General features: G+C 46.0%; 9 non-coding genes and 2 pseudogenes across 9 annotated transcripts; all 11 read left to right on the forward strand.

The window, feature by feature from the left end:
• The first annotated feature begins 357 nt into the window (after positions 1-357).
• Positions 358-548, forward strand: LOC130310645 (U2 spliceosomal RNA). Its single transcript, XR_008859146.1, has one exon. It is a non-coding gene; the product is annotated as a U2 spliceosomal RNA (small nuclear RNA).
• A 2092-nt stretch (positions 549-2640) lies between these two features.
• On the forward strand, positions 2641-2810 carry LOC130310658 (U2 spliceosomal RNA; annotated as a pseudogene).
• A 2082-nt stretch (positions 2811-4892) lies between these two features.
• LOC130310646 (U2 spliceosomal RNA) lies at positions 4893-5083 on the forward strand. The gene has a single exon (XR_008859147.1). It is a non-coding gene; the product is annotated as a U2 spliceosomal RNA (small nuclear RNA).
• Positions 5084-7169: 2086 nt separating this feature from the next.
• LOC130310661 (U2 spliceosomal RNA) lies at positions 7170-7299 on the forward strand (annotated as a pseudogene).
• A 1449-nt stretch (positions 7300-8748) lies between these two features.
• Positions 8749-8933, forward strand: LOC130310659 (U2 spliceosomal RNA). The gene has a single exon (XR_008859158.1). It is a non-coding gene; the product is annotated as a U2 spliceosomal RNA (small nuclear RNA).
• Positions 8934-11017: 2084 nt separating this feature from the next.
• LOC130310647 (U2 spliceosomal RNA) lies at positions 11018-11208 on the forward strand. Its single transcript, XR_008859148.1, has one exon. It is a non-coding gene; the product is annotated as a U2 spliceosomal RNA (small nuclear RNA).
• Positions 11209-13295: 2087 nt separating this feature from the next.
• LOC130310649 (U2 spliceosomal RNA) lies at positions 13296-13486 on the forward strand. The gene has a single exon (XR_008859150.1). It is a non-coding gene; the product is annotated as a U2 spliceosomal RNA (small nuclear RNA).
• A 2087-nt stretch (positions 13487-15573) lies between these two features.
• LOC130310650 (U2 spliceosomal RNA) lies at positions 15574-15764 on the forward strand. The gene has a single exon (XR_008859151.1). It is a non-coding gene; the product is annotated as a U2 spliceosomal RNA (small nuclear RNA).
• A 2090-nt stretch (positions 15765-17854) lies between these two features.
• On the forward strand, positions 17855-18045 carry LOC130310651 (U2 spliceosomal RNA). Its single transcript, XR_008859152.1, has one exon. It is a non-coding gene; the product is annotated as a U2 spliceosomal RNA (small nuclear RNA).
• A 2087-nt stretch (positions 18046-20132) lies between these two features.
• LOC130310652 (U2 spliceosomal RNA) lies at positions 20133-20323 on the forward strand. The gene has a single exon (XR_008859153.1). It is a non-coding gene; the product is annotated as a U2 spliceosomal RNA (small nuclear RNA).
• Positions 20324-22411: 2088 nt separating this feature from the next.
• LOC130310653 (U2 spliceosomal RNA) lies at positions 22412-22602 on the forward strand. The gene has a single exon (XR_008859154.1). It is a non-coding gene; the product is annotated as a U2 spliceosomal RNA (small nuclear RNA).
• The last annotated feature ends 464 nt before the right edge of the window (positions 22603-23066 follow it).

Below are 23066 nucleotides of genomic sequence, written 5' to 3' on the forward strand. Positions count from 1 at the left end.
ATACCGTTTGGGGACAGCCAAGGAGGCATCTGCAGGCAACAAAGGTAGGTGTGTGCTTGTGTGTGTGTTTCCTATGCAGATCCTAAGCCCAGTGTCACATGCAAGTAGGAGGAGTAAGAAGGGTTCCTGGCAAATCCGGGTTATGGATTGCATTTAAAAAGGCCCCGTGGGAGTGCAATGGGCCCCTGTCTTGCTGCTTAGCAATAATGGTATGGGTTTAGGTTCTGCTGTGTGTACTGGTGGTTGACTGCCCCCCAGCCCAGAGTGTGCATGGAAAATTGTCTGGCAGCCTCCCTGACAGCAAGCAGTGATAGTGCCCATGAAGGGGACCTTGTTGGGCCCGCCCCTTTCACGGTTATCGCTTCTCGGCCTTTTGGCTAAGATCAAGTGTAGTATCTGTTCTTATCAGTTTAATATCTGATACGTCCCCTATCTGGGGACCATATATTAAATGGATTTTTGAGAACGGGGGCCGATTTCGAAGCTTGCTTCCGTCGCCCTATGCATTGACCCGATATGGCAGTATCTTCGGGTACAGTGCACCACCCCCTTACAGGGTTAAAAAGAAAGATTCCTACTTTCATTGCTACCTGCTTGCTGGCTAGCCAGCTAGCCAGCCCTGTGGGCCTTGCTGCTGCTGCAGCCAAAAAACAAAAGGTGGTGCTGCTGCTGCTTCTGCTGCTTCTGCTTCTGCTTGTGTCTGGCCCCTGTTGGAGCGTCCAGGCACAGGACTTCTGCTGCTGCTGACTAAATGGCCTCCTTAATTGGATCATTTGAGTAGCCAGCACACCTGTGCAGGTAGGGCATGACATGATAGGCAGCTGCCTTGATAGCGGGTGGGTGCTGAATGTTCCTAATTGACAAAATAAGATTAATGCTTATGAAGAAATATAAAATCTCATCCCTTCCCCAATATCGCGCCACACCCCTACCCCTTAATTCCCTGGTTGAACGTGATGGACATATGTCTTTTTTCGACCGTACTAACTATGTAACTATGTAACATAACATGGGGGGGGGGGTCTCCTGGCTGTTCACACAGGTGTGTCATTGCTGTACATTGACCATGCATTGCTTCTGTGGTATTGCAAAGGCAAAGACAAATGCTTCCAGCCATCCATTGCACTAATGGATTGGTCATCAGCTGGCTGTCTATGTCCCGCATCAATATAGACCAAAGTACAGAGGGTTAGGCTATGCTATTGTGCACCTACCTGATGCATCAGAAGGTGCGAGGCCCTTGCTAAATTCTGTGCACAGACTTTGAGATCTATGCTTTAGACTGTATCTAAACCTGCTCCAACATGGACTGACATTCTGGCCTACTTTCAGCCGATGCGACTTGTCTGTCGCTGAACAGTCGCTTTTTATGTATTCAGCACCTATGTATAATGTTGTAAAAATGCTCTAGAAGCTAAAGTCGCAGAAATGTCACACATATTTGGCCTGCAACTTTCTGTGCGACAAATTCAGACAGGAAAAATCAGTATAAATCCTTAGAAAATTATCCCCCAGTGTCTCCATCTGCTGGCGGTATTGAATAAGCATTGCTGCACTGATGGGGTATGCATTAGACGAAAAAAAAGAAGAAAAAGAAGAATAATACGCCCAGAAAAGAGGCGAAAAGGAGAAAAACGTAAAAAAACGTGAAAAAAAAGTAAGAGGAAGAGAAGGGAAAAAAAGGTGGAAATGGGTTTAAAAGTGATTTCGGCGGAGAAATATATATATATATATATATATATATATATATATATATATATATATATATGCGCACACACACACATAGATATAAACGTATTCTCCGTTGAGATATTGCAGCCGCTGCTGTGTCCAGGCCCAGGAGCCTTAGCACTGTGCTGTGATGTCACTCAATACCACTGACATCACTAGGTGTAAACAACATCTCTCCTTTGCTGTGTATGTGACTATGGAGCTGTTTGGTGATGTCGTCTATTACGGCCTTCATAGAAGCAACAGGAGATTGTTGCATCCATCTTGAACCCTCAGAACTACAGTGCTATGATGTCACTCACTTCCACAGGCCTTGCAGAGTGTAAACAACAACAACCCAGCTTTGTTGTGTATGTAACCAAAGGGATTTGTGATGTCACCTAGAACCTTCACAGCAGCGACAGCTTTATGAGGAGCATCAGCACTGCTCTGCCTGAGCAGAACCATCACCGCCATAGGTTGTCAAATAACCCGGATTTAACCCACACAGGTAAGTCCAATGGGGTGCAGGCATGTCCTCTATGCTTACAGCTTCCCGTGGGTGTTGGTTTGATACCGTTTGGGGACAGCCAAGGAGGCATCTGCAGGCAACAAAGGTAGGTGTGTGCTTGTGTGTGTGTTTCCTATGCAGATCCTAAGCCCAGTGTCACATGCAAGTAGGAGGAGTAAGAAGGGTTCCTGGCAAATCCGGGTTATGGATTGCATTTAAAAAGGCCCCGTGGGAGTGCAATGGGCCCCTGTCTTGCTGCTTAGCAATAATGGTATGGGTTTAGGTTCTGCTGTGTGTACTGGTGGTTGACTGCCCCCCAGCCCAGAGTGTGCATGGAAAATTGTCTGGCAGCCTCCCTGACAGCAAGCAGTGATAGTGCCCATGAAGGGGACCTTGTTGGGCCCGCCCCTTTCACGGTTATCGCTTCTCGGCCTTTTGGCTAAGATCAAGTGTAGTATCTGATACGTCCCCTATCTGGGGACCATATATTAAATGGATTTTTGAGAACGGGGGCCGATTTCGAAGCTTGCTTCCGTCGCCCTATGCATTGACCCGATATGGCAGTATCTTCGGGTACAGTGCACCACCCCCTTACAGGGTTAAAAAGAAAGATTCCTACTTTCATTGCTACCTGCTTGCTGGCTAGCCAGCTAGCCAGCCCTGTGGGCCTTGCTGCTGCTGCAGCCAAAAAACAAAAGGTGGTGCTGCTGCTGCTTCTGCTGCTTCTGCTTCTGCTTGTGTCTGGCCCCTGTTGGAGCGTCCAGGCACAGGACTTCTGCTGCTGCTGACTAAATGGCCTCCTTAATTGGATCATTTGAGTAGCCAGCACACCTGTGCAGGTAGGGCATGACATGATAGGCAGCTGCCTTGATAGCGGGTGGGTGCTGAATGTTCCTAATTGACAAAATAAGATTAATGCTTATGAAGAAATATAAAATCTCATCCCTTCCCCAATATCGCGCCACACCCCTACCCCTTAATTCCCTGGTTGAACGTGATGGACATATGTCTTTTTTCGACCGTACTAACTATGTAACTATGTAACATAACATGGGGGGGGGGGTCTCCTGGCTGTTCACACAGGTGTGTCATTGCTGTACATTGACCATGCATTGCTTCTGTGGTATTGCAAAGGCAAAGACAAATGCTTCCAGCCATCCATTGCACTAATGGATTGGTCATCAGCTGGCTGTCTATGTCCCGCATCAATATAGACCAAAGTACAGAGGGTTAGGCTATGCTATTGTGCACCTACCTGATGCATCAGAAGGTGCGAGGCCCTTGCTAAATTCTGTGCACAGACTTTGAGATCTATGCTTTAGACTGTATCTAAACCTGCTCCAACATGGACTGACATTCTGGCCTACTTTCAGCCGATGCGACTTGTCTGTCGCTGAACAGTCGCTTTTTATGTATTCAGCACCTATGTATAATGTTGTAAAAATGCTCTAGAAGCTAAAGTCGCAGAAATGTCACACATATTTGGCCTGCAACTTTCTGTGCGACAAATTCAGACAGGAAAAATCAGTATAAATCCTTAGAAAATTATCCCCCAGTGTCTCCATCTGCTGGCGGTATTGAATAAGCATTGCTGCACTGATGGGGTATGCATTAGACGAAAAAAAAGAAGAAAAAGAAGAATAATACGCCCAGAAAAGAGGCGAAAAGGAGAAAAACGTAAAAAAACGTGAAAAAAAAGTAAGAGGAAGAGAAGGGAAAAAAAGGTGGAAATGGGTTTAAAAGTGATTTCGGCGGAGAAATATATATATATATATATATATATATATATATATATATATGCGCACACACACACATAGATATAAACGTATTCTCCGTTGAGATATTGCAGCCGCTGCTGTGTCCAGGCCCAGGAGCCTTAGCACTGTGCTGTGATGTCACTCAATACCACTGACATCACTAGGTGTAAACAACATCTCTCCTTTGCTGTGTATGTGACTATGGAGCTGTTTGGTGATGTCGTCTATTACGGCCTTCATAGAAGCAACAGGAGATTGTTGCATCCATCTTGAACCCTCAGAACTACAGTGCTATGATGTCACTCACTTCCACAGGCCTTGCAGAGTGTAAACAACAACAACCCAGCTTTGTTGTGTATGTAACCAAAGGGATTTGTGATGTCACCTAGAACCTTCACAGCAGCGACAGCTTTATGAGGAGCATCAGCACTGCTCTGCCTGAGCAGAACCATCACCGCCATAGGTTGTCAAATAACCCGGATTTAACCCACACAGGTAAGTCCAATGGGGTGCAGGCATGTCCTCTATGCTTACAGCTTCCCGTGGGTGTTGGTTTGATACCGTTTGGGGACAGCCAAGGAGGCATCTGCAGGCAACAAAGGTAGGTGTGTGCTTGTGTGTGTGTTTCCTATGCAGATCCTAAGCCCAGTGTCACATGCAAGTAGGAGGAGTAAGAAGGGTTCCTGGCAAATCCGGGTTATGGATTGCATTTAAAAAGGCCCCGTGGGAGTGCAATGGGCCCCTGTCTTGCTGCTTAGCAATAATGGTATGGGTTTAGGTTCTGCTGTGTGTACTGGTGGTTGACTGCCCCCCAGCCCAGAGTGTGCATGGAAAATTGTCTGGCAGCCTCCCTGACAGCAAGCAGTGATAGTGCCCATGAAGGGGACCTTGTTGGGCCCGCCCCTTTCACGGTTATCGCTTCTCGGCCTTTTGGCTAAGATCAAGTGTAGTATCTGTTCTTATCAGTTTAATATCTGATACGTCCCCTATCTGGGGACCATATATTAAATGGATTTTTGAGAACGGGGGCCGATTTCGAAGCTTGCTTCCGTCGCCCTATGCATTGACCCGATATGGCAGTATCTTCGGGTACAGTGCACCACCCCCTTACAGGGTTAAAAAGAAAGATTCCTACTTTCATTGCTACCTGCTTGCTGGCTAGCCAGCTAGCCAGCCCTGTGGGCCTTGCTGCTGCTGCAGCCAAAAAACAAAAGGTGGTGCTGCTGCTGCTTCTGCTGCTTCTGCTTCTGCTTGTGTCTGGCCCCTGTTGGAGCGTCCAGGCACAGGACTTCTGCTGCTGCTGACTAAATGGCCTCCTTAATTGGATCATTTGAGTAGCCAGCACACCTGTGCAGGTAGGGCATGACATGATAGGCAGCTGCCTTGATAGCGGGTGGGTGCTGAATGTTCCTAATTGACAAAATAAGATTAATGCTTATGAAGAAATATAAAATCTCATCCCTTCCCCAATATCGCGCCACACCCCTACCCCTTAATTCCCTGGTTGAACGTGATGAACATATGTCTTTTTTCGACCGTACTAACTATGTAACTATGTAACATAACATGGGGGGGGGGGGTCTCCTGGCTGTTCACACAGGTGTGTCATTGCTGTACATTGACCATGCATTGCTTCTGTGGTATTGCAAAGGCAAAGACAAATGCTTCCAGCCATCCATTGCACTAATGGATTGGTCATCAGCTGGCTGTCTATGTCCCGCATCAATATAGACCAAAGTACAGAGGGTTAGGCTATGCTATTGTGCACCTACCTGATGCATCAGAAGGTGCGAGGCCCTTGCTAAATTCTGTGCACAGACTTTGAGATCTATGCTTTAGACTGTATCTAAACCTGCTCCAACATGGACTGACATTCTGGCCTACTTTCAGCCGATGCGACTTGTCTGTCGCTGAACAGTCGCTTTTTATGTATTCAGCACCTATGTATAATGTTGTAAAAATGCTCTAGAAGCTAAAGTCGCAGAAATGTCACACATATTTGGCCTGCAACTTTCTGTGCGACAAATTCAGACAGGAAAAATCAGTATAAATCCTTAGAAAATTATCCCCCAGTGTCTCCATCTGCTGGCGGTATTGAATAAGCATTGCTGCACTGATGGGGTATGCATTAGACGAAAAAAAAGAAGAAAAAGAAGAATAATACGCCCAGAAAAGAGGCGAAAAGGAGAAAAACGTAAAAAAACGTGAAAAAAAAGTAAGAGGAAGAGAAGGGAAAAAAAGGTGGAAATGGGTTTAAAAGTGATTTCGGCGGAGAATATATATATATATATATATATATATATATATATATATATATATGCGCACACACACACATAGATATAAACGTATTCTCCGTTGAGATATTGCAGCCGCTGCTGTGTCCAGGCCCAGGAGCCTTAGCACTGTGCTGTGATGTCACTCAATACCACTGACATCACTAGGTGTAAACAACATCTCTCCTTTGCTGTGTATGTGACTATGGAGCTGTTTGGTGATGTCGTCTATTACGGCCTTCATAGAAGCAACAGGAGATTGTTGCATCCATCTTGAACCCTCAGAACTACAGTGCTATGATGTCACTCACTTCCACAGGCCTTGCAGAGTGTAAACAACAACAACCCAGCTTTGTTGTGTATGTAACCAAAGGGATTTGTGATGTCACCTAGAACCTTCACAGCAGCGACAGCTTTATGAGGAGCATCAGCACTGCTCTGCCTGAGCAGAACCATCACCGCCATAGGTTGTCAAATAACCCGGATTTAACCCACACAGGTAAGTCCAATGGGGTGCAGGCATGTCCTCTATGCTTACAGCTTCCCGTGGGTGTTGGTTTGATACCGTTTGGGGACAGCCAAGGAGGCATCTGCAGGCAACAAAGGTAGGTGTGTGCTTGTGTGTGTGTTTCCTATGCAGATCCTAAGCCCAGTGTCACATGCAAGTAGGAGGAGTAAGAAGGGTTCCTGGCAAATCCGGGTTATGGATTGCATTTAAAAAGGCCCCGTGGGAGTGCAATGGGCCCCTGTCTTGCTGCTTAGCAATAATGGTATGGGTTTAGGTTCTGCTGTGTGTACTGGTGGTTGACTGCCCCCCAGCCCAGAGTGTGCATGGAAAATTGTCTGGCAGCCTCCCTGACAGCAAGCAGTGATAGTGCCCATGAAGGGGACCTTGTTGGGCCCGCCCCTTTCACGGTTATCGCTTCTCGGCCTTTTGGCTAAGATCAAGTGTAGTATCTGCTTGCTTGATCTGGCTGGAAGGTGCCCGGGGTACCCGCTCCTTTTCCCTGGGGGATCGTCCCATCTATATGGTGGGACTAAACCCCCTTGCTGACATCAGGGTGGCGGCTTAGTCCCCGGGCAACGAGGAGCGATCACCACCTACCTACCTGCCTGCAGTAGGGGAGGTGTTTTTTCTGCGATGGAGGAGGCTGGCAAGAAAGAAGAGCCTGCTGGAGGTGTACCTAGCTACGCCAGACTACGAAATGGAGTCCGAATTACTCTTTTGGATGCTGGAAAGAAGGAGAGAGGTTTATTCTTCGTGGTGGAGGAGATTTTGTTCCAGCTTTTTGAGCTGAGGAAGGACCAGATATTATCGATGCTGGAATTTCCAAGAAGTGGAGTCTATGATGTGGTTCTGGTTTCGGAGGAGGACTATGGTGTGTTCTGCAATAAAGCATTGCTGTGGAAGTCGCACCCTAAGTTGGGAGGGGTAGAGATTACTCCCCATTTCCCGACTCGGGAAAGACTTATAACTGTGAGGATGTACAGTCCGTATATCACAGAAGAAGAGATTGTTCTGTTCCTTTCTAGATTCTGTGAGGAGGTGAAGCCAAAAGGCAAGATCTATAATCAATATGGACTTTGGACGACAAAGTGGAAATTTCAAGTGAAGTTTCAGAAAACACCTGATGGAAAGCTAATTTATCCCCCAGGGCGTTTTAAGATTGGCCCAGTAAATGGGGACCTGTTCTTTTCAGGCATGGACGACTTTTGTCGAAAGTGTAAAAGGTATGGCCATAGGAAAGATTTTTGTGATATTGTTTGGTGCTATAAATGCCAAGAAGAAGGCCATGAGCCAGAAGCATGTAAGGTGAAGAAAAAGTGTCATCTATGTGGTGATGAGGGACATCTGGCAGTAATGTGTCCTAAGAAGAAGAAGAAGAAAAAGGAGGTTATGAAACGAAGTAGGGAGGAGGAAACTGATGTGAGGGAAGAACCTGAAGAGGAGGAAACTCCAACCAGGAAAGTGATGGAGGAGAAGAAAAGGAAAGAAAATGAAGAAGAATATGTACCGGTAGAGTATGGAGGCTCTCTTGATGTTGTCTTCAAGAGTGTTTCAAAAAAAGAGAAAAAAGCCTTTGACGAGGATTTGGGAAATCTGAAAGAAAGATTGGGAATCAAAGTCAATGAAGCAAGGGATAAAGTCTATTGTTCCTTTCACGCAGATATAGATAGATTTGTGGAAACATACAAGGTTCCAGCGTGGCTGGCGATTCCAGCCAAAAGTGAGATGCTGAGTGGATCTATAACTTGTGGTTTCTTAGACTTCTTGATGGTCTTTGCATGGAGAAGAGGAATGACATTTGGGTAATTTTTCTTTAAGAAATTATAGAATTAAAGTATGGTTAGTTTTGGTTTGATAATTTTTTTATGTTTTAAATATGGTTTCTTTTATTGTTAAAAAAAAAAAAAAAAAGAGATAAAGAAATAAAGAAAAACGGGTTTTCCTGATGATGAACAAAAAATCAAGCTCAAATAAGATCTTAGAGCTCTGATGGAGTTCTGAGGGTTAACTAAAAAAAAAAATCTGTTCTTATCAGTTTAATATCTGATACGTCCCCTATCTGGGGACCATATATTAAATGGATTTTTGAGAACGGGGGCCGATTTCGAAGCTTGCTTCCGTCGCCCTATGCATTGACCCGATATGGCAGTATCTTCGGGTACAGTGCACCACCCCCTTACAGGGTTAAAAAGAAAGATTCCTACTTTCATTGCTACCTGCTTGCTGGCTAGCCAGCTAGCCAGCCCTGTGGGCCTTGCTGCTGCTGCAGCCAAAAAACAAAAGGTGGTGCTGCTGCTGCTTCTGCTGCTTCTGCTTCTGCTTGTGTCTGGCCCCTGTTGGAGCGTCCAGGCACAGGACTTCTGCTGCTGCTGACTAAATGGCCTCCTTAATTGGATCATTTGAGTAGCCAGCACACCTGTGCAGGTAGGGCATGACATGATAGGCAGCTGCCTTGATAGCGGGTGGGTGCTGAATGTTCCTAATTGACAAAATAAGATTAATGCTTATGAAGAAATATAAAATCTCATCCCTTCCCCAATATCGCGCCACACCCCTACCCCTTAATTCCCTGGTTGAACGTGATGGACATATGTCTTTTTTCGACCGTACTAACTATGTAACTATGTAACATAACATGGGGGGGGGGGTCTCCTGGCTGTTCACACAGGTGTGTCATTGCTGTACATTGACCATGCATTGCTTCTGTGGTATTGCAAAGGCAAAGACAAATGCTTCCAGCCATCCATTGCACTAATGGATTGGTCATCAGCTGGCTGTCTATGTCCCGCATCAATATAGACCAAAGTACAGAGGGTTAGGCTATGCTATTGTGCACCTACCTGATGCATCAGAAGGTGCGAGGCCCTTGCTAAATTCTGTGCACAGACTTTGAGATCTATGCTTTAGACTGTATCTAAACCTGCTCCAACATGGACTGACATTCTGGCCTACTTTCAGCCGATGCGACTTGTCTGTCGCTGAACAGTCGCTTTTTATGTATTCAGCACCTATGTATAATGTTGTAAAAATGCTCTAGAAGCTAAAGTCGCAGAAATGTCACACATATTTGGCCTGCAACTTTCTGTGCGACAAATTCAGACAGGAAAAATCAGTATAAATCCTTAGAAAATTATCCCCCAGTGTCTCCATCTGCTGGCGGTATTGAATAAGCATTGCTGCACTGATGGGGTATGCATTAGACGAAAAAAAAGAAGAAAAAGAAGAATAATACGCCCAGAAAAGAGGCGAAAAGGAGAAAAACGTAAAAAAACGTGAAAAAAAAGTAAGAGGAAGAGAAGGGAAAAAAAGGTGGAAATGGGTTTAAAAGTGATTTCGGCGGAGAAATATATATATATATATATATATATATATATATATATATATATGCGCACACACACACATAGATATAAACGTATTCTCCGTTGAGATATTGCAGCCGCTGCTGTGTCCAGGCCCAGGAGCCTTAGCACTGTGCTGTGATGTCACTCAATACCACTGACATCACTAGGTGTAAACAACATCTCTCCTTTGCTGTGTATGTGACTATGGAGCTGTTTGGTGATGTCGTCTATTACGGCCTTCATAGAAGCAACAGGAGATTGTTGCATCCATCTTGAACCCTCAGAACTACAGTGCTATGATGTCACTCACTTCCACAGGCCTTGCAGAGTGTAAACAACAACAACCCAGCTTTGTTGTGTATGTAACCAAAGGGATTTGTGATGTCACCTAGAACCTTCACAGCAGCAACAGCTTTATGAGGAGCATCAGCACTGCTCTGCCTGAGCAGAACCATCACCGCCATAGGTTGTCAAATAACCCGGATTTAACCCACACAGGTAAGTCCAATGGGGTGCAGGCATGTCCTCTATGCTTACAGCTTCCCGTGGGTGTTGGTTTGATACCGTTTGGGGACAGCCAAGGAGGCATCTGCAGGCAACAAAGGTAGGTGTGTGCTTGTGTGTGTGTTTCCTATGCAGATCCTAAGCCCAGTGTCACATGCAAGTAGGAGGAGTAAGAAGGGTTCCTGGCAAATCCGGGTTATGGATTGCATTTAAAAAGGCCCCGTGGGAGTGCAATGGGCCCCTGTCTTGCTGCTTAGCAATAATGGTATGGGTTTAGGTTCTGCTGTGTGTACTGGTGGTTGACTGCCCCCCAGCCCAGAGTGTGCATGGAAAATTGTCTGGCAGCCTCCCTGACAGCAAGCAGTGATAGTGCCCATGAAGGGGACCTTGTTGGGCCCGCCCCTTTCACGGTTATCGCTTCTCGGCCTTTTGGCTAAGATCAAGTGTAGTATCTGTTCTTATCAGTTTAATATCTGATACGTCCCCTATCTGGGGACCATATATTAAATGGATTTTTGAGAACGGGGGCCGATTTCGAAGCTTGCTTCCGTCGCCCTATGCATTGACCCGATATGGCAGTATCTTCGGGTACAGTGCACCACCCCCTTACAGGGTTAAAAAGAAAGATTCCTACTTTCATTGCTACCTGCTTGCTGGCTAGCCAGCTAGCCAGCCCTGTGGGCCTTGCTGCTGCTGCAGCCAAAAAACAAAAGGTGGTGCTGCTGCTGCTTCTGCTGCTTCTGCTTCTGCTTGTGTCTGGCCCCTGTTGGAGCGTCCAGGCACAGGACTTCTGCTGCTGCTGACTAAATGGCCTCCTTAATTGGATCATTTGAGTAGCCAGCACACCTGTGCAGGTAGGGCATGACATGATAGGCAGCTGCCTTGATAGCGGGTGGGTGCTGAATGTTCCTAATTGACAAAATAAGATTAATGCTTATGAAGAAATATAAAATCTCATCCCTTCCCCAATATCGCGCCACACCCCTACCCCTTAATTCCCTGGTTGAACGTGATGGACATATGTCTTTTTTCGACCGTACTAACTATGTAACTATGTAACATAACATGGGGGGGGGGGGTCTCCTGGCTGTTCACACAGGTGTGTCATTGCTGTACATTGACCATGCATTGCTTCTGTGGTATTGCAAAGGCAAAGACAAATGCTTCCAGCCATCCATTGCACTAATGGATTGGTCATCAGCTGGCTGTCTATGTCCCGCATCAATATAGACCAAAGTACAGAGGGTTAGGCTATGCTATTGTGCACCTACCTGATGCATCAGAAGGTGCGAGGCCCTTGCTAAATTCTGTGCACAGACTTTGAGATCTATGCTTTAGACTGTATCTAAACCTGCTCCAACATGGACTGACATTCTGGCCTACTTTCAGCCGATGCGACTTGTCTGTCGCTGAACAGTCGCTTTTTATGTATTCAGCACCTATGTATAATGTTGTAAAAATGCTCTAGAAGCTAAAGTCGCAGAAATGTCACACATATTTGGCCTGCAACTTTCTGTGCGACAAATTCAGACAGGAAAAATCAGTATAAATCCTTAGAAAATTATCCCCCAGTGTCTCCATCTGCTGGCGGTATTGAATAAGCATTGCTGCACTGATGGGGTATGCATTAGACGAAAAAAAAGAAGAAAAAGAAGAATAATACGCCCAGAAAAGAGGCGAAAAGGAGAAAAACGTAAAAAAACGTGAAAAAAAAGTAAGAGGAAGAGAAGGGAAAAAAAGGTGGAAATGGGTTTAAAAGTGATTTCGGCGGAGAAATATATATATATATATATATATATATATATATATATATATATATGCGCACACACACACATAGATATAAACGTATTCTCCGTTGAGATATTGCAGCCGCTGCTGTGTCCAGGCCCAGGAGCCTTAGCACTGTGCTGTGATGTCACTCAATACCACTGACATCACTAGGTGTAAACAACATCTCTCCTTTGCTGTGTATGTGACTATGGAGCTGTTTGGTGATGTCGTCTATTACGGCCTTCATAGAAGCAACAGGAGATTGTTGCATCCATCTTGAACCCTCAGAACTACAGTGCTATGATGTCACTCACTTCCACAGGCCTTGCAGAGTGTAAACAACAACAACCCAGCTTTGTTGTGTATGTAACCAAAGGGATTTGTGATGTCACCTAGAACCTTCACAGCAGCGACAGCTTTATGAGGAGCATCAGCACTGCTCTGCCTGAGCAGAACCATCACCGCCATAGGTTGTCAAATAACCCGGATTTAACCCACACAGGTAAGTCCAATGGGGTGCAGGCATGTCCTCTATGCTTACAGCTTCCCGTGGGTGTTGGTTTGATACCGTTTGGGGACAGCCAAGGAGGCATCTGCAGGCAACAAAGGTAGGTGTGTGCTTGTGTGTGTGTTTCCTATGCAGATCCTAAGCCCAGTGTCACATGCAAGTAGGAGGAGTAAGAAGGGTTCCTGGCAAATCCGGGTTATGGATTGCATTTAAAAAGGCCCCGTGGGAGTGCAATGGGCCCCTGTCTTGCTGCTTAGCAATAATGGTATGGGTTTAGGTTCTGCTGTGTGTACTGGTGGTTGACTGCCCCCCAGCCCAGAGTGTGCATGGAAAATTGTCTGGCAGCCTCCCTGACAGCAAGCAGTGATAGTGCCCATGAAGGGGACCTTGTTGGGCCCGCCCCTTTCACGGTTATCGCTTCTCGGCCTTTTGGCTAAGATCAAGTGTAGTATCTGTTCTTATCAGTTTAATATCTGATACGTCCCCTATCTGGGGACCATATATTAAATGGATTTTTGAGAACGGGGGCCGATTTCGAAGCTTGCTTCCGTCGCCCTATGCATTGACCCGATATGGCAGTATCTTCGGGTACAGTGCACCACCCCCTTACAGGGTTAAAAAGAAAGATTCCTACTTTCATTGCTACCTGCTTGCTGGCTAGCCAGCTAGCCAGCCCTGTGGGCCTTGCTGCTGCTGCAGCCAAAAAACAAAAGGTGGTGCTGCTGCTGCTTCTGCTGCTTCTGCTTGTGTCTGGCCCCTGTTGGAGCGTCCAGGCACAGGACTTCTGCTGCTGCTGACTAAATGGCCTCCTTAATTGGATCATTTGAGTAGCCAGCACACCTGTGCAGGTAGGGCATGACATGATAGGCAGCTGCCTTGATAGCGGGTGGGTGCTGAATGTTCCTAATTGACAAAATAAGATTAATGCTTATGAAGAAATATAAAATCTCATCCCTTCCCCAATATCGCGCCACACCCCTACCCCTTAATTCCCTGGTTGAACGTGATGGACATATGTCTTTTTTCGACCGTACTAACTATGTAACTATGTAACATAACATGGGGGGGGGGTCTCCTGGCTGTTCACACAGGTGTGTCATTGCTGTACATTGACCATGCATTGCTTCTGTGGTATTGCAAAGGCAAAGACAAATGCTTCCAGCCATCCATTGCACTAATGGATTGGTCATCAGCTGGCTGTCTATGTCCCGCATCAATATAGACCAAAGTACAGAGGGTTAGGCTATGCTATTGTGCACCTACCTGATGCATCAGAAGGTGCGAGGCCCTTGCTAAATTCTGTGCACAGACTTTGAGATCTATGCTTTAGACTGTATCTAAACCTGCTCCAACATGGACTGACATTCTGGCCTACTTTCAGCCGATGCGACTTGTCTGTCGCTGAACAGTCGCTTTTTATGTATTCAGCACCTATGTATAATGTTGTAAAAATGCTCTAGAAGCTAAAGTCGCAGAAATGTCACACATATTTGGCCTGCAACTTTCTGTGCGACAAATTCAGACAGGAAAAATCAGTATAAATCCTTAGAAAATTATCCCCCAGTGTCTCCATCTGCTGGCGGTATTGAATAAGCATTGCTGCACTGATGGGGTATGCATTAGACGAAAAAAAAGAAGAAAAAGAAGAATAATACGCCCAGAAAAGAGGCGAAAAGGAGAAAAACGTAAAAAAACGTGAAAAAAAAGTAAGAGGAAGAGAAGGGAAAAAAAGGTGGAAATGGGTTTAAAAGTGATTTCGGCGGAGAAATATATATATATATATATATATATATATATATATATATATATATATATATATGCGCACACACACACATAGATATAAACGTATTCTCCGTTGAGATATTGCAGCCGCTGCTGTGTCCAGGCCCAGGAGCCTTAGCACTGTGCTGTGATGTCACTCAATACCACTGACATCACTAGGTGTAAACAACATCTCTCCTTTGCTGTGTATGTGACTATGGAGCTGTTTGGTGATGTCGTCTATTACGGCCTTCATAGAAGCAACAGGAGATTGTTGCATCCATCTTGAACCCTCAGAACTACAGTGCTATGATGTCACTCACTTCCACAGGCCTTGCAGAGTGTAAACAACAACAACCCAGCTTTGTTGTGTATGTAACCAAAGGGATTTGTGATGTCACCTAGAACCTTCACAGCAGCGACAGCTTTATGAGGAGCATCAGCACTGCTCTGCCTGAGCAGAACCATCACCGCCATAGGTTGTCAAATAACCCGGATTTAACCCACACAGGTAAGTCCAATGGGGTGCAGGCATGTCCTCTATGCTTACAGCTTCCCGTGGGTGTTGGTTTGATACCGTTTGGGGACAGCCAAGGAGGCATCTGCAGGCAACAAAGGTAGGTGTGTGCTTGTGTGTGTGTTTCCTATGCAGATCCTAAGCCCAGTGTCACATGCAAGTAGGAGGAGTAAGAAGGGTTCCTGGCAAATCCGGGTTATGGATTGCATTTAAAAAGGCCCCGTGGGAGTGCAATGGGCCCCTGTCTTGCTGCTTAGCAATAATGGTATGGGTTTAGGTTCTGCTGTGTGTACTGGTGGTTGACTGCCCCCCAGCCCAGAGTGTGCATGGAAAATTGTCTGGCAGCCTCCCTGACAGCAAGCAGTGATAGTGCCCATGAAGGGGACCTTGTTGGGCCCGCCCCTTTCACGGTTATCGCTTCTCGGCCTTTTGGCTAAGATCAAGTGTAGTATCTGTTCTTATCAGTTTAATATCTGATACGTCCCCTATCTGGGGACCATATATTAAATGGATTTTTGAGAACGGGGGCCGATTTCGAAGCTTGCTTCCGTCGCCCTATGCATTGACCCGATATGGCAGTATCTTCGGGTACAGTGCACCACCCCCTTACAGGGTTAAAAAGAAAGATTCCTACTTTCATTGCTACCTGCTTGCTGGCTAGCCAGCTAGCCAGCCCTGTGGGCCTTGCTGCTGCTGCAGCCAAAAAACAAAAGGTGGTGCTGCTGCTGCTTCTGCTGCTTCTGCTTCTGCTTGTGTCTGGCCCCTGTTGGAGCGTCCAGGCACAGGACTTCTGCTGCTGCTGACTAAATGGCCTCCTTAATTGGATCATTTGAGTAGCCAGCACACCTGTGCAGGTAGGGCATGACATGATAGGCAGCTGCCTTGATAGCGGGTGGGTGCTGAATGTTCCTAATTGACAAAATAAGATTAATGCTTATGAAGAAATATAAAATCTCATCCCTTCCCCAATATCGCGCCACACCCCTACCCCTTAATTCCCTGGTTGAACGTGATGGACATATGTCTTTTTTCGACCGTACTAACTATGTAACTATGTAACATAACATGGGGGGGGGGGTCTCCTGGCTGTTCACACAGGTGTGTCATTGCTGTACATTGACCATGCATTGCTTCTGTGGTATTGCAAAGGCAAAGACAAATGCTTCCAGCCATCCATTGCACTAATGGATTGGTCATCATCTGGCTGTCTATGTCCCGCATCAATATAGACCAAAGTACAGAGGGTTAGGCTATGCTATTGTGCACCTACCTGATGCATCAGAAGGTGCGAGGCCCTTGCTAAATTCTGTGCACAGACTTTGAGATCTATGCTTTAGACTGTATCTAAACCTGCTCCAACATGGACTGACATTCTGGCCTACTTTCAGCCGATGCGACTTGTCTGTCGCTGAACAGTCGCTTTTTATGTATTCAGCACCTATGTATAATGTTGTAAAAATGCTCTAGAAGCTAAAGTCGCAGAAATGTCACACATATTTGGCCTGCAACTTTCTGTGCGACAAATTCAGACAGGAAAAATCAGTATAAATCCTTAGAAAATTATCCCCCAGTGTCTCCATCTGCTGGCGGTATTGAATAAGCATTGCTGCACTGATGGGGTATGCATTAGACGAAAAAAAAGAAGAAAAAGAAGAATAATACGCCCAGAAAAGAGGCGAAAAGGAGAAAAACGTAAAAAAACGTGAAAAAAAAGTAAGAGGAAGAGAAGGGAAAAAAAGGTGGAAATGGGTTTAAAAGTGATTTCGGCGGAGAAATATATATATATATATATATATATATATATATATATATATATATATATGCGCACACACACACATAGATATAAACGTATTCTCCGTTGAGATATTGCAGCCGCTGCTGTGTCCAGGCCCAGGAGCCTTAGCACTGTGCTGTGATGTCACTCAATACCACTGACATCACTAGGTGTAAACAACATCTCTCCTTTGCTGTGTATGTGACTATGGAGCTGTTTGGTGATGTCGTCTATTACGGCCTTCATAGAAGCAACAGGAGATTGTTGCATCCATCTTGAACCCTCAGAACTACAGTGCTATGATGTCACTCACTTCCACAGGCCTTGCAGAGTGTAAACAACAACAACCCAGCTTTGTTGTGTATGTAACCAAAGGGATTTGTGATGTCACCTAGAACCTTCACAGCAGCGACAGCTTTATGAGGAGCATCAGCACTGCTCTGCCTGAGCAGAACCATCACCGCCATAGGTTGTCAAATAACCCGGATTTAACCCACACAGGTAAGTCCAATGGGGTGCAGGCATGTCCTCTATGCTTACAGCTTCCCGTGGGTGTTGGTTTGATACCGTTTGGGGACAGCCAAGGAGGCATCTGCAGGCAACAAAGGTAGGTGTGTGCTTGTGTGTGTGTTTCCTATGCAGATCCTAAGCCCAGTGTCACATGCAAGTAGGAGGAGTAAGAAGGGTTCCTGGCAAATCCGGGTTATGGATTGCATTTAAAAAGGCCCCGTGGGAGTGCAATGGGCCCCTGTCTTGCTGCTTAGCAATAATGGTATGGGTTTAGGTTCTGCTGTGTGTACTGGTGGTTGACTGCCCCCCAGCCCAGAGTGTGCATGGAAAATTGTCTGGCAGCCTCCCTGACAGCAAGCAGTGATAGTGCCCATGAAGGGGACCTTGTTGGGCCCGCCCCTTTCACGGTTATCGCTTCTCGGCCTTTTGGCTAAGATCAAGTGTAGTATCTGTTCTTATCAGTTTAATATCTGATACGTCCCCTATCTGGGGACCATATATTAAATGGATTTTTGAGAACGGGGGCCGATTTCGAAGCTTGCTTCCGTCGCCCTATGCATTGACCCGATATGGCAGTATCTTCGGGTACAGTGCACCACCCCCTTACAGGGTTAAAAAGAAAGATTCCTACTTTCATTGCTACCTGCTTGCTGGCTAGCCAGCTAGCCAGCCCTGTGGGCCTTGCTGCTGCTGCAGCCAAAAAACAAAAGGTGGTGCTGCTGCTGCTTCTGCTGCTTCTGCTTCTGCTTGTGTCTGGCCCCTGTTGGAGCGTCCAGGCACAGGACTTCTGCTGCTGCTGACTAAATGGCCTCCTTAATTGGATCATTTGAGTAGCCAGCACACCTGTGCAGGTAGGGCATGACATGATAGGCAGCTGCCTTGATAGCGGGTGGGTGCTGAATGTTCCTAATTGACAAAATAAGATTAATGCTTATGAAGAAATATAAAATCTCATCCCTTCCCCAATATCGCGCCACACCCCTACCCCTTAATTCCCTGGTTGAACGTGATGGACATATGTCTTTTTTCGACCGTACTAACTATGTAACTATGTAACATAACATGGGGGGGGGGGGTCTCCTGGCTGTTCACACAGGTGTGTCATTGCTGTACATTGACCATGCATTGCTTCTGTGGTATTGCAAAGGCAAAGACAAATGCTTCCAGCCATCCATTGCACTAATGGATTGGTCATCAGCTGGCTGTCTATGTCCCGCATCAATATAGACCAAAGTACAGAGGGTTAGGCTATGCTATTGTGCACCTACCTGATGCATCAGAAGGTGCGAGGCCCTTGCTAAATTCTGTGCACAGACTTTGAGATCTATGCTTTAGACTGTATCTAAACCTGCTCCAACATGGACTGACATTCTGGCCTACTTTCAGCCGATGCGACTTGTCTGTCGCTGAACAGTCGCTTTTTATGTATTCAGCACCTATGTATAATGTTGTAAAAATGCTCTAGAAGCTAAAGTCGCAGAAATGTCACACATATTTGGCCTGCAACTTTCTGTGCGACAAATTCAGACAGGAAAAATCAGTATAAATCCTTAGAAAATTATCCCCCAGTGTCTCCATCTGCTGGCGGTATTGAATAAGCATTGCTGCACTGATGGGGTATGCATTAGACGAAAAAAAAGAAGAAAAAGAAGAATAATACGCCCAGAAAAGAGGCGAAAAGGAGAAAAACGTAAAAAAACGTGAAAAAAAAGTAAGAGGAAGAGAAGGGAAAAAAAGGTGGAAATGGGTTTAAAAGTGATTTCGGCGGAGAAATATATATATATATATATATATATATATATATATATATATATATGCGCACACACACACATAGATATAAACGTATTCTCCGTTGAGATATTGCAGCCGCTGCTGTGTCCAGGCCCAGGAGCCTTAGCACTGTGCTGTGATGTCACTCAATACCACTGACATCACTAGGTGTAAACAACATCTCTCCTTTGCTGTGTATGTGACTATGGAGCTGTTTGGTGATGTCGTCTATTACGGCCTTCATAGAAGCAACAGGAGATTGTTGCATCCATCTTGAACCCTCAGAACTACAGTGCTATGATGTCACTCACTTCCACAGGCCTTGCAGAGTGTAAACAACAACAACCCAGCTTTGTTGTGTATGTAACCAAAGGGATTTGTGATGTCACCTAGAACCTTCACAGCAGCGACAGCTTTATGAGGAGCATCAGCACTGCTCTGCCTGAGCAGAACCATCACCGCCATAGGTTGTCAAATAACCCGGATTTAACCCACACAGGTAAGTCCAATGGGGTGCAGGCATGTCCTCTATGCTTACAGCTTCCCGTGGGTGTTGGTTTGATACCGTTTGGGGACAGCCAAGGAGGCATCTGCAGGCAACAAAGGTAGGTGTGTGCTTGTGTGTGTGTTTCCTATGCAGATCCTAAGCCCAGTGTCACATGCAAGTAGGAGGAGTAAGAAGGGTTCCTGGCAAATCCGGGTTATGGATTGCATTTAAAAAGGCCCCGTGGGAGTGCAATGGGCCCCTGTCTTGCTGCTTAGCAATAATGGTATGGGTTTAGGTTCTGCTGTGTGTACTGGTGGTTGACTGCCCCCCAGCCCAGAGTGTGCATGGAAAATTGTCTGGCAGCCTCCCTGACAGCAAGCAGTGATAGTGCCCATGAAGGGGACCTTGTTGGGCCCGCCCCTTTCACGGTTATCGCTTCTCGGCCTTTTGGCTAAGATCAAGTGTAGTATCTGTTCTTATCAGTTTAATATCTGATACGTCCCCTATCTGGGGACCATATATTAAATGGATTTTTGAGAACGGGGGCCGATTTCGAAGCTTGCTTCCGTCGCCCTATGCATTGACCCGATATGGCAGTATCTTCGGGTACAGTGCACCACCCCCTTACAGGGTTAAAAAGAAAGATTCCTACTTTCATTGCTACCTGCTTGCTGGCTAGCCAGCTAGCCAGCCCTGTGGGCCTTGCTGCTGCTGCAGCCAAAAAACAAAAGGTGGTGCTGCTGCTGCTTCTGCTGCTTCTGCTTCTGCTTGTGTCTGGCCCCTGTTGGAGCGTCCAGGCACAGGACTTCTGCTGCTGCTGACTAAATGGCCTCCTTAATTGGATCATTTGAGTAGCCAGCACACCTGTGCAGGTAGGGCATGACATGATAGGCAGCTGCCTTGATAGCGGGTGGGTGCTGAATGTTCCTAATTGACAAAATAAGATTAATGCTTATGAAGAAATATAAAATCTCATCCCTTCCCCAATATCGCGCCACACCCCTACCCCTTAATTCCCTGGTTGAACGTGATGGACATATGTCTTTTTTCGACCGTACTAACTATGTAACTATGTAACATAACATGGGGGGGGGGGTCTCCTGGCTGTTCACACAGGTGTGTCATTGCTGTACATTGACCATGCATTGCTTCTGTGGTATTGCAAAGGCAAAGACAAATGCTTCCAGCCATCCATTGCACTAATGGATTGGTCATCAGCTGGCTGTCTATGTCCCGCATCAATATAGACCAAAGTACAGAGGGTTAGGCTATGCTATTGTGCACCTACCTGATGCATCAGAAGGTGCGAGGCCCTTGCTAAATTCTGTGCACAGACTTTGAGATCTATGCTTTAGACTGTATCTAAACCTGCTCCAACATGGACTGACATTCTGGCCTACTTTCAGCCGATGCGACTTGTCTGTCGCTGAACAGTCGCTTTTTATGTATTCAGCACCTATGTATAATGTTGTAAAAATGCTCTAGAAGCTAAAGTCGCAGAAATGTCACACATATTTGGCCTGCAACTTTCTGTGCGACAAATTCAGACAGGAAAAATCAGTATAAATCCTTAGAAAATTATCCCCCAGTGTCTCCATCTGCTGGCGGTATTGAATAAGCATTGCTGCACTGATGGGGTATGCATTAGACGAAAAAAAAGAAGAAAAAGAAGAATAATACGCCCAGAAAAGAGGCGAAAAGGAGAAAAACGTAAAAAAACGTGAAAAAAAAGTAAGAGGAAGAGAAGGGAAAAAAAGGTGGAAATGGGTTTAAAAGTGATTTCGGCGGAGAAATATATATATATATATATATATATATATATATATATATATATATATGCGCACACACACACATAGATATAAACGTATTCTCCGTTGAGATATTGCAGCCGCTGCTGTGTCCAGGCCCAGGAGCCTTAGCACTGTGCTGTGATGTCACTCAATACCACTGACATCACTAGGTGTAAACAACATCTCTCCTTTGCTGTGTATGTGACTATGGAGCTGTTTGGTGATGTCGTCTATTACGGCCTTCATAGAAGCAACAGGAGATTGTTGCATCCATCTTGAACCCTCAGAACTACAGTGCTATGATGTCACTCACTTCCACAGGCCTTGCAGAGTGTAAACAACAACAACCCAGCTTTGTTGTGTATGTAACCAAAGGGATTTGTGATGTCACCTAGAACCTTCACAGCAGCGACAGCTTTATGAGGAGCATCAGCACTGCTCTGCCTGAGCAGAACCATCACCGCCATAGGTTGTCAAATAACCCGGATTTAACCCACACAGGTAAGTCCAATGGGGTGCAGGCATGTCCTCTATGCTTACAGCTTCCCGTGGGTGTTGGTTTGATACCGTTTGGGGACAGCCAAGGAGGCATCTGCAGGCAACAAAGGTAGGTGTGTGCTTGTGTGTGTGTTTCCTATGCAGATCCTAAGCCCAGTGTCACATGCAAGTAGGAGGAGTAAGAAGGGTTCCTGGCAAATCCGGGTTATGGATTGCATTTAAAAAGGCCCCGTGTGAGTGCAATGGGCCCCTGTCTTGCTGCTTAGCAATAATGGTATGGGTTTAGGTTCTGCTGTGTGTACTGGTGGTTGACTGCCCCCCAGCCCAGAGTGTGCATGGAAAATTGTCTGGCAGCCTCCCTGACAGCAAGCAGTGATAGTGCCCATGAAGGGGACCTTGTTGGGCCCGCCCCTTTCACGGTTATCGCTTCTCGGCCTTTTGGCTAAGATCAAGTGTAGTATCTGTTCTTATCAGTTTAATATCTGATACGTCCCCTATCTGGGGACCATATATTAAATGGATTTTTGAGAACGGGGGCCGATTTCGAAGCTTGCTTCCGTCGCCCTATGCATTGACCCGATATGGCAGTATCTTCGGGTACAGTGCACCACCCCCTTACAGGGTTAAAAAGAAAGATTCCTACTTTCATTGCTACCTGCTTGCTGGCTAGCCAGCTAGCCAGCCCTGTGGGCCTTGCTGCTGCTGCAGCCAAAAAACAAAAGGTGGTGCTGCTGCTGCTTCTGCTGCTTCTGCTTCTGCTTGTGTCTGGCCCCTGTTGGAGCGTCCAGGCACAGGACTTCTGCTGCTGCTGACTAAATGGCCTCCTTAATTGGATCATTTGAGTAGCCAGCACACCTGTGCAGGTAGGGCATGACATGATAGGCAGCTGCCTTGATAGCGGGTGGGTGCTGAATGTTCCTAATTGACAAAATAAGATTAATGCTTATGAAGAAATATAAAATCTCATCCCTTCCCCAATATCGCGCCACACCCCTACCCCTTAATTCCCTGGTTGAACGTGATGGACATATGTCTTTTTTCGACCGTACTAACTATGTAACTATGTAACATAACATG

The sequence above is a fragment of the Hyla sarda genome, unplaced genomic scaffold (genome assembly GCF_029499605.1).
Source record: "Hyla sarda isolate aHylSar1 unplaced genomic scaffold, aHylSar1.hap1 scaffold_1581, whole genome shotgun sequence".
Taxonomy (NCBI): domain Eukaryota; kingdom Metazoa; phylum Chordata; class Amphibia; order Anura; family Hylidae; genus Hyla; species Hyla sarda.